The sequence below is a fragment of the Penaeus chinensis genome, chromosome 8, assembly GCF_019202785.1.
Source record: "Penaeus chinensis breed Huanghai No. 1 chromosome 8, ASM1920278v2, whole genome shotgun sequence".
Lineage (NCBI taxonomy): Eukaryota > Metazoa > Arthropoda > Malacostraca > Decapoda > Penaeidae > Penaeus > Penaeus chinensis.
Genome location: NC_061826.1, coordinates 1,813,467 through 1,823,466, shown reverse-complemented (window position 1 = coordinate 1,823,466; position 10,000 = coordinate 1,813,467).

Below are 10,000 nucleotides of genomic sequence, written 5' to 3'. Positions count from 1 at the left end.
GTCTAAAGAACTACCGACCCATAAGCCTCCTTTCAGTGAATTACAAACTTTTGACAAAAGTCATCACAACTCGCATCTCTGACAGTCTGGATTCTAACCAGCCTAGAGAACAGGCAGGCTTCCGCAGTGGATTCTCAACAACATCCAAAGATAAGCGAATATAGGAAACCCCTGTGTATGGCATTCATCGATTATGAGAGGGCACTGTACTGAGTACAAATACCAGCAGTACTACAAGCTATTCGAAGACAGTGAGTAGAGGAGGAATATATATATACATGTATATATATATGTATATATGCATATATATATATATATATATATATATATATATATATGTGTGTGTGTGTGTGTGTGTGTGTGTGTGTGTGTGTGTGTGTGTGTGTGTGTGTGTGTATGTGTGTATGTGTGTATGTGTGTGTGTGTGTGTGTGTGTGTGTGTGTGTGTGTGTGTGTGTGTGTGTGTGTGTGTGTGTGTGTTCTAAAGAAAAAAACAGGAACGAGAGAGAATATTGTAGGCGCGTTGAACATTGTAAAGGTTACCCATAGAAAGTCGTCTATAATACCATTTTCTGTGACTGTTTTCTTTTCCCTTTTTCCCTTTCAGTATTCCTAAATTAAAGGGTGTTTTTCATCACAATCTACATATTCAGTATTAGTGAATAACCCGTAATATCTATAATTGGATTTACATATAGATAGATAGATAGATAGATAGTTAGGTAGATAGATATGTATGTATGTATGGATGTGTATGTATAGATACATGCACTCGTAGCTGAATGTCTTTATATGCACCTCAATATATAAGCCAAATAAATGATGATATTTATTTTTACGTTTGATAAATTCGTATTCAGTATCGTTTATCCCATAAGGGCATTATTATATATAGATATTCATTTAATTTAGTCTACCTTAAAATAATGAGTTCATTTTCTTATGCAGAAAACTAAAGGGAGACTCTTTTAAACTCACTTTCGTCAATAATAATTTGCATTTCATTAAAAAGGCTTCTGCATTATCATTGCCATTCCTTTTTTTGTGTAATGATATTCATTATGGTTATCTTGATGGCAATGATAATCATGATTACTATTATCAAATTTCTAATGATATCATCATTTTGTCATTATCATGGCTGTCATTGTTTTGTAAATATTATTATATCTGTTGTCATTACTGTTAGCATAGTTGTTATTATTTTATCATTATTATTATTATCATCATTATTATCATCATCATCATCATCATCATCATCATCATCATCATCATCATCATCATCTTTATTATTATTATTATTATTATTATTATTATTATTATTATTATCATTATTATTATTATTATTATTATTATTATTATTATTATTATTATTATTATTATTATTATTATTATTATTATTATCATTATCATTATTATTATTATTATTATTATTATTATTATTATTATTATTATTTTTTATTATCATTATTATTATCATTACTATTATCATTATTATTATTATTATTATCATTATTATTATTATCGTTATTACTATCATCATTCTTATAATCATTATTACTATTATTACTATTATTATTATCACTATCATTATTGTTATTATTATCATTGTTGTTGTTGTTATTATCGTTATCATTATCATTATCACTTTTATTGTGATTATTATTATCATTATTATCGTTGTTGTTGTTATTGTTATTATTATTACTATTATCATTATTATTACCATTATCATCATCATCATCATCATCATTAGTAGTAGTATTAATAGTATTATCATTATCATCATTAGTAACATTGCTGCTGCTGCTGCTGATGATGATGATGATGATAATTTTAATAATCTCAATAATAATAATAATAATAATAATAATAATAATAATAATAATAATAATAATAATAATAATGATAATAATAATAATAATAACTATAATAACAACAACAACAATAATGATAGTGATTATGATGCTAACAATATAATACCTGAAATTGCTCTTTATAATAATATACAATAAAATGCATTAGAAACAACACACTAACAGAATATTCACGTCACAGTTTCAAGCGCCAAAACTTGCAACGCTCTGCCTCTCGTTATGACTTCGGGGAGAACTTTCACATCCACGGATACATGCTTAAAACGCTTTATTATCATCATTATATATTTACCTTTAAATCAATATCATCATTATTTTCATTATGAATATGGTTATACAATTATTATTATTGTTATTAGTAGCCTGCTAATGAACATGAACATAATCGCTATTATTATTATTTTTATCATTTATTATCATTATCACTTCACTTTTGACGTAATTATATTATCGAATTTATATATAATCATGCCGAAAACCGTATTGTATTCATAGCCATACGTTTGAACATATGATTTCGACATTATCACGTACGGAGATTTTATTATTACAAATATGCGTTAAATCTTCATATTCCGAATGTGCGGCCATCTACCGGCTAAGAGTACAGTGCTTTTGTCACGGTATTTGTTGCTCGGTTCGGCAGTGAGGTTTGTTTACAGTGCTGTGTGGGTTTCCGAATTCTTTCCCTCATAATCCGGCGAAAACGGAACTTGGTGATAATATTACGATTTAAGGGATAACGGCGATGGAGGACTATAATTAAAAGCGATCTTGCTGCAGAGGTTCTTCAGAGCTTCGTCACCTTCCCAGCCGTCGTTCCTTTCACCTTAAGGTAAGCCCGATTTGCAGCTTCAAATGGACAGAATAATGGTTAGAGATGAAACTCTCCGGGTGGAAATAGCGCTGACTAGGAAAGGGTTAGGTGTACGCCGTCCTTGAGAATGGGAGGAGGTGCATAAGCGATTGGAAAGCGAATTTTGTGGCAGCGTAATCCGCTCGAGATTGGGTTCGTTCGCCTTTTCGTTGCGTGACCGAATCCTGGCTCGAGTTCTTCAATTTTCCCACTTTCTTTGTAATCTGAAGTACGATTCCTGGCCCGGAGTTTTTCCTATTAGCATTTTTCGATTTCTTGGAATGCCTTTTAGGAGTGAATTCTCCCTTGATTCAAAAAGTTTTCCTTCGCGGGAGCTCCCAAGACGGGTCGTCGAAGGGTGTGGTCCTGTTGGAAATCTTCAACGGAATTATCATTGTCTTTGTCGTCCTCATTGACGTTAGCATTGTCTTTATCAGTATCAGTATTATTATCAATAGTGTCAATGTCAGTATCAGTATTATTATTATTAGTGTCAATGTCAGTATCATTATTGTTATCCTTATTGTCAGTGCCATTATCATTATCATCATTATTTTCCATCGTTATCGTTATCATTTTCGTTTTCGTTAACGTTATCGTTGACAGTTTCATTGTCATTGTTATGATCATCTTCGTCATTATTATTATTTTGTTATTATTATCATTATTTTATTGTTATTATACTATTAGTGCTCTTATTTCCATTCTTGTTAGCATTATTTTTGTTGTTATTGTTATCGTTATCATCTTTATCGTTTTGATTATCGTCATTATGAATATTAGTATTATCATTATCATAATTATTTAATCATCAATATCATTATCGCTTTAACTATCCTTCATCATTAGAATTATTATCCTTAATGATGTTATGGTCATTATTATTATTGTTGTTGTTACCTCTAGTGGCATCATTTTAATCGCCCTCATTATTACTATTATTGCCATTGTTATTATAAGAACCTATACTTGCTATTACACATTGTGAGTATATTTAGTTGCATATTGCCTTCCAACATTATCTCATGTTTCCACGAATACGTTTTGGTTAAGCTCCATCATTTCCCAAGATTATAGTATATTGTTATTCATAGTATCAGTAGCTTCTATTTGCTGCTCACACATACACACACACACATACACACACACACACACGCGCGTTTAAACAGCCCAAACATGCACTACCAATGAATAGAAAACTGCCTTTGCTTAGGTTAGAGAAGCACAAACCGCATTAGGATTTTTTTTTTAAAGTGAAGATGCCTCCTTCTCCTTTCTGGGTCGTCATCAGCCCTCCTTCGAGACCTTTTTCCTTATCAAGTTTCTTCTCTCGGTGTGTCTCGAGAGGTTCGTCTTGGGATTCCAATATCGGTAGCAAGTTCTAATAAATCGTTGTTCGGTAATTCGGTTATGGCATTTTGTTTTCATTCTGTGGGTTAATTTACGTCTCCATTGGTTCTACGTAGTTTGTTAAGTGTCAAAGGTTCGATTCTGTAGGCCTATGTGAGGGTGGACCACGAGGAGCATTATATTTTATTTACTTTTTTTCTGCAGGGAGGTGGCTGTTGGAAATCTATTGGTTTTGAGGGTGATTGATATTTTTTATTGATGGTCTTTTGTATACAAGTCTTGTTTTGATTCCAATGTTTCATTTGCAGTTTTGGCTTGCTGAATTTTTTCTGATTGAAGTTTTCCAAATAATACGATCTTGCATTTTGGTGTATTCTTCTGGTGTTTTTAGTCCTCTCTGTTCGCCTTTTTTTCCTTGAAGTATTCTCAAAAGTTATTCTAAATCACCTTTGCTTCTTGCAAGAAATAAGGTGTCATCAGCATATCTGATGCCATCAGTGATGAATAAATGGATTCCATGTCTACATTTTGAGCGCTGAAATTTGCGCATGCGCAATTGCTGGCAGGCAAGATTCCCTCTGGCAGACCACAACCATGCCCGACTTGTGCTGTGCCGTCGGTTGTATGAATCGAAGAAAACATGGAGGAAATTTGAGTTTTTATCGGATTCCATTTGGAAATAATGAACAGTCCCTTGCGTTACGAAAAAAATGGATAGCTGCCCTCAGACGTAAGAACTGGAGCTCAAAGAAAATTGACAATGCACGCATTTGCAGTGCTCATTATATCAGGAAAGTAAAATGCATTCACCTATGCAAAAGCGAATGCAAATTTCAGAATTAAGTTACTTCCAGTTCAATCTTGTGTCACTATTAGATCAAGTCGTCTCACTGAAAGTTACCCTCTCAAAAATGTGAGTAAAACAAACAATGAGCATAAAAAATGCTGTAATTTTCTGTTCTGTATAAATTAATTGCTGTTGGTAAAGTTTCGATAAACTTAAACGAAAAAGATTTACTGTACCTCAGGCTTAATGAAACAGAAATTACTGCTCTTGCCGATTCCATGGTAAAAAAAACGTCTTGAACATGCCCACAAATGAAAATAAATTGTAGGCTTCCAGAGACTTTTATGCTTTAAGCGATTCATTCGAGAAAGAGCTTGGCATATTTATCAAATAATTGTAAACACCAGGCCAGGTGATATCAAAGTAACATCGTCCTTCCATTCTTCTTGGAGCATGTACGGATCAGGGAGCGATGTCCATCTGAGTGTAAGCTTAGATTTATACCATTTCTGATCTTCTGACAATGCTGTGTAATACTTTGAGCTGGAAACATTGCATTGAATGCGAAATGAAATGTAAAAACGAAGATCAGCTGATCGAAATAGTTATTGTTTTCCGACCGTTTCTTACTGGGCCCACCACGCCGCCGCAACAAATTGCCTGCCAGCTCTTGCGCAGTAGTGAAAAATGTAAACATGTGACGTCATCTGGAATCCGTCTATTGTGAGTAGTTTGTCTTTGTTTTACTCTTCGCATAATATTTTTTTCATAGAGGGGGGCTAAATCTGGTGATATTGCACATGAAACCCCTAAACCTCTCTTCATTTGCGTTCATTCACTCGTTCCATATCGAGTGATGTGGCACAACTTTTTCCCGCTACAAGTTTTTTTTTTTTTTTTTTTTAATCGGCTTCTTTGTCATCAACTCCCAGTTCTTCAAAATCCTTCATATTTTTTATGTTTAACTCTATCGAAAACCTTTGTCATAGTCAGTGAGAACAGTAAAGACACAGTTTTGCATCTGTTATCTTTATCCATTAAATCTCAACAAATATCACATCTACTTCTGTTTATTTCGAGCGCCACCTTCCTCGCAGCCAATTCCGCTTGGACGTAGGCACACGGATAGTTATTTTTGTTTTATGATTTTAGCATGATTTTTTGTACATCCTATTTTGGTCTTCTTTTATGTTAGTGTCATGCCCTTTCCTTGTACATGTTCAAGTTCCTCACGTTGGTTAATATGGCCCTTTTCTTTGGCTTCTTTGTATTCATCTCTGTATTTAGGTCGTTTTGCCATTAGCTTTGTTGATCTCAGATACCATCCATTTCTGCTTTTTTGTGTACCTTTAGGCAGTATAATTTCTCCTGTTTCATCAGGGTTGTCCCAGTCACGTTAACAGAGATGCATGTTTTTTTAGTTCAAGTTATTCAGTTCGATTTGATATTCCAAGAGGATCGACGTGTAATGGCGGAATGTCCAGCATTTTTCTTTTGCTTTCCTTTCTTTGTTTTCAGTTTGGAAGTAAATTTTATCAACGGATGCATGTGATCATTGTTGCTATCTGTGGAAGGTAATTGTTTGATGGTGCTTTTGAATCCCTGGTTAACGCAGATGTAATCTTCTTGAGTTCTTGATTGGTCATCATATGTAGTCTTTTCATGTGGTGTGTGTGACATTTATGCTGTTCGACTTCTACGATTCTATTCGTGTTTCCCCTTATTCAAATTATTTTACCTAAACCATAGTTTCCGGCAACATCTTATTTTAAAAGCCCTCCACTTTTGAAGTCTCCCATGCCTTGATAGAAACTGGCTTGTTGAGATCTTCATTGAGGTAGTGTAGTTCGCCGTCAGAATCTTCTGTTCCTGGCGCATATGCTTGAACGATACACTTGGTTGGCCTTTTAGTTTTTGCCATTATCTCTCTCTCTCTTAAACTCTCAAACAGCCCAAGAGAGACTTGATATAATTTGTCAAGATGATTGCAAGATGCGACTATCCTCTGCCCTTTTCCATTTCATGGTCAGCGGGTCCCACAGAGTCCTCGTATGTTAAGGCTTGATCTCTCCGTTTCTTGCACAACGTTCGTTCACTGGCCTGTTCTGTAGAGTTCCGACGTTCTATGTACCGACGTCAAGATGCAGTTTGTCCGTACTAACTTGACAGTCGAATACTACCTGCCTAACCCTTGCCCTCAAGAGATGGTGCGGAGGTGGCTCCTCCTTCCTCTTTCTTCACATTCGATCTTCCGCCTGTTGGTGCAGGAATTGCCTGAGGCTTCATAGTTCAAACGCTGCCTAGATGCCTCGACACCAGGACTAAATGGAATATATTGGAATATATTCAGATACATTAGGGTGTGTGTATATATATGTATCTAAAATATATGTATATATAGATAGATATATAGATATATATATTTTATCTATGTATGTGTGCGTGTGCTGTGTTGTATGTATGTATTTCAGAAAACTGCACAACGGTTTTAAACATGCAGTGCCAATGGACAGGATATTGCAAAGGCTATATAAATCTTACTATTGTGTTAGCAATAATGCGAATCACATGAAGCAATACGAACTTAATAAAAAAAAATAATAATAAAAAATAAAAATTGGACAGTGCTTATTAAATCAACTACAATACTATCAAGGATAACAACGATAACGATATCATTATAATAATAACAATAACAGTATCTATATAAAAAAAAAACAATGATTAGTAGTAATAATAACAGTTGTAGCAATAATAATAATGATATCATTGATAATAAAAATATATGATGATAATAATAAGTAATTGTAAAAGAATTCCATTAATGATGATAATAATGGTGATAGAAGGGTTAATAATAATGATAAAACAATGATGATACAACCCCTATTACCAATACCAAAACTACTACTTACTACTACTGATAATCATCATGATGGTGATGATGATAATAGTGATGATAATGATCATAATAATAACAAGAGCAGTGATAACCATAACCATAATAACAGTAGCAATGATTATAATGAGTATTATAAAGGTAATTAGAATATTGATAGTAATAATAATAATAATTAGAAGAATAATATTGATAATGATAAGAATATTAACAACAGCAACAATAATAATGATAACAATAATAATAATTTTAATAACAATAATAATAATTTTAATAATAATAATAATAAATGTAGAGAAAGTGAAAGTAAGGATAATAGAATCAACAACAGCGATAGTAATAGCGATGAAAATGAACAAAGTAATAATAATGGTAATAACAATAATAGTAATAGAAATTCTGATATGAAATGAATGATGAAAATAGGTCATACTTTGGTTTAATAATGATGACGATTGGTATAAACGCTTCGTCTCGCAAAGCATTACAATGTCGGAAATTTCCTTGTACTTATTTTGCTATATCTAACCAAAAATAAAGCATAGGCATGCAACTGTATTGAAAATAAAATAAAAAATAAGAATAAAGATAAACCGGCTTCCCTCCAGCCCTCCCCCATTAGCTTCCCCTCCCTCCCTCTCGCAGAGAACTCAGCCTTGCCTCTCCCTCCCTCCCACCTTCCCACCCTTCCTACCCTTCCTCCCTCCCGCCCTTCCTCCCTCCGTCTCCCCCTCTCTCCCTCCGTCACACCCTCTCTCTCTCTCTCTCTCTCTCTCTCTCTCTCTCTCTCTCTCTCTCTCTCTCTCTCTCTCTCTCTCTCTCTCTCCCTCTCCCCCTCCCTATCTCTCCCTCCCCCTCCCTCTCTCCCCCTCCCCCTCCCTCTCTCTCTCTCTCTCTCTCTCTCTCTCTCTCTCTCTCTCTCTCTCTCTCTCTCTCTCTCTCTCTCTCTCTCTCTCTCTCTCTCCCTCCCTCCCTCTCCCTCTCCCTCTCCCTCTCTCTCCGTCCCACCCTCCCTCTCTTTTCCTCCCTCCCACCCTCCCTCTCTCTTCTTCCCTCCCACCCTCCCTCTCTCTCCGCCCAACCCTCCCTCCCACCCTCCCTCTCTCTCCGCCCAACCCTCCCTCCTACCCTCCCTCTCTCTCCGCCCAACCCTCCCTCCCACCCTTTCTCTCTCCCTCCGTCCCTCCCCTTTCTCCCCACGCCTTGCAATGTGCCGTTCGTCTCCCTGTCCCCGCCGCTCCCTCTCCCCTAGTGAGCTTTGCATAGCCGCCTGCTCGTCAGACACACCGACACTGGTAAGAGAAAATCCTGTCTCTCGCTCCATCTAATGAGAACTCCTCCGGGGCTCCCACTGGTTCGCGTTGTTTACCACCTGGAGGCTTAGTTCCAGGGGGGAAGGCAGTGGGAAACGCCCCGCTCGTTCCGTTCCAGGGAAAGTGTTCCAGAAGCCAGAATGCGCGGTACAGCCACATGGCCAGTGGCACGAGCATTGATCGGCGCGGGTGCGGTGGTGCCACGTGTGGACTGAGGGGTTGCGAGTGCGTGAGCTCAGTACCGGTTCATTCGTTGGGTTTGGTTTCACGGGGTTGAGAGTGCGAGAGAAAAGGGCGTGTGAGTGAAGGGATATGAACGAGTGATCGGTTGGATTCCTGCTTGCTGAGCAAGAAAAAAAGGTAAGGCCGCGTCTGCTCCAGATTGCGAAATACCGTACGGTGTTACCAGTGATAGGGGCCAATATTTCAATCACTTTTCGTCATAATTCACAACCAAAGGGAATCTAAAGAATGAAAGCCACGTATTCGAGTGAAATCCCGCCGGCAGGAAAGTGTGTGTCGTCTGCTACTCTTGTGGGCGGAAAGCATGAACGGAAGGCTTCGGCAGACACGTGTCCTGGTTAGCACTGCTGCCGGAAGTTTCTTGAGGCCCAAATTCATAACTTTAGATTAATTAACTCTGTAATCTACGGTCTAAATATGCAAGAAACATCGGAACTTCTAGAAATGCTGAGGTAAAATTATGGCAAGGTTAGATAAAACAGTACTCAACAGGAAAATGACAATTGGCATCTTGACGTTCAAAAATGACGCAACTCCAGATGGCAAGACTTTCCCGCGCTTTTCGCATATAATTAAAGATTCGATTTAAAATATGTGGAAATGCATTTGATTAAGAATGTGCTGAAAATACAACGAAAGACGATTATTTGTTTGTCTCATTGTTGATGCCGAAGG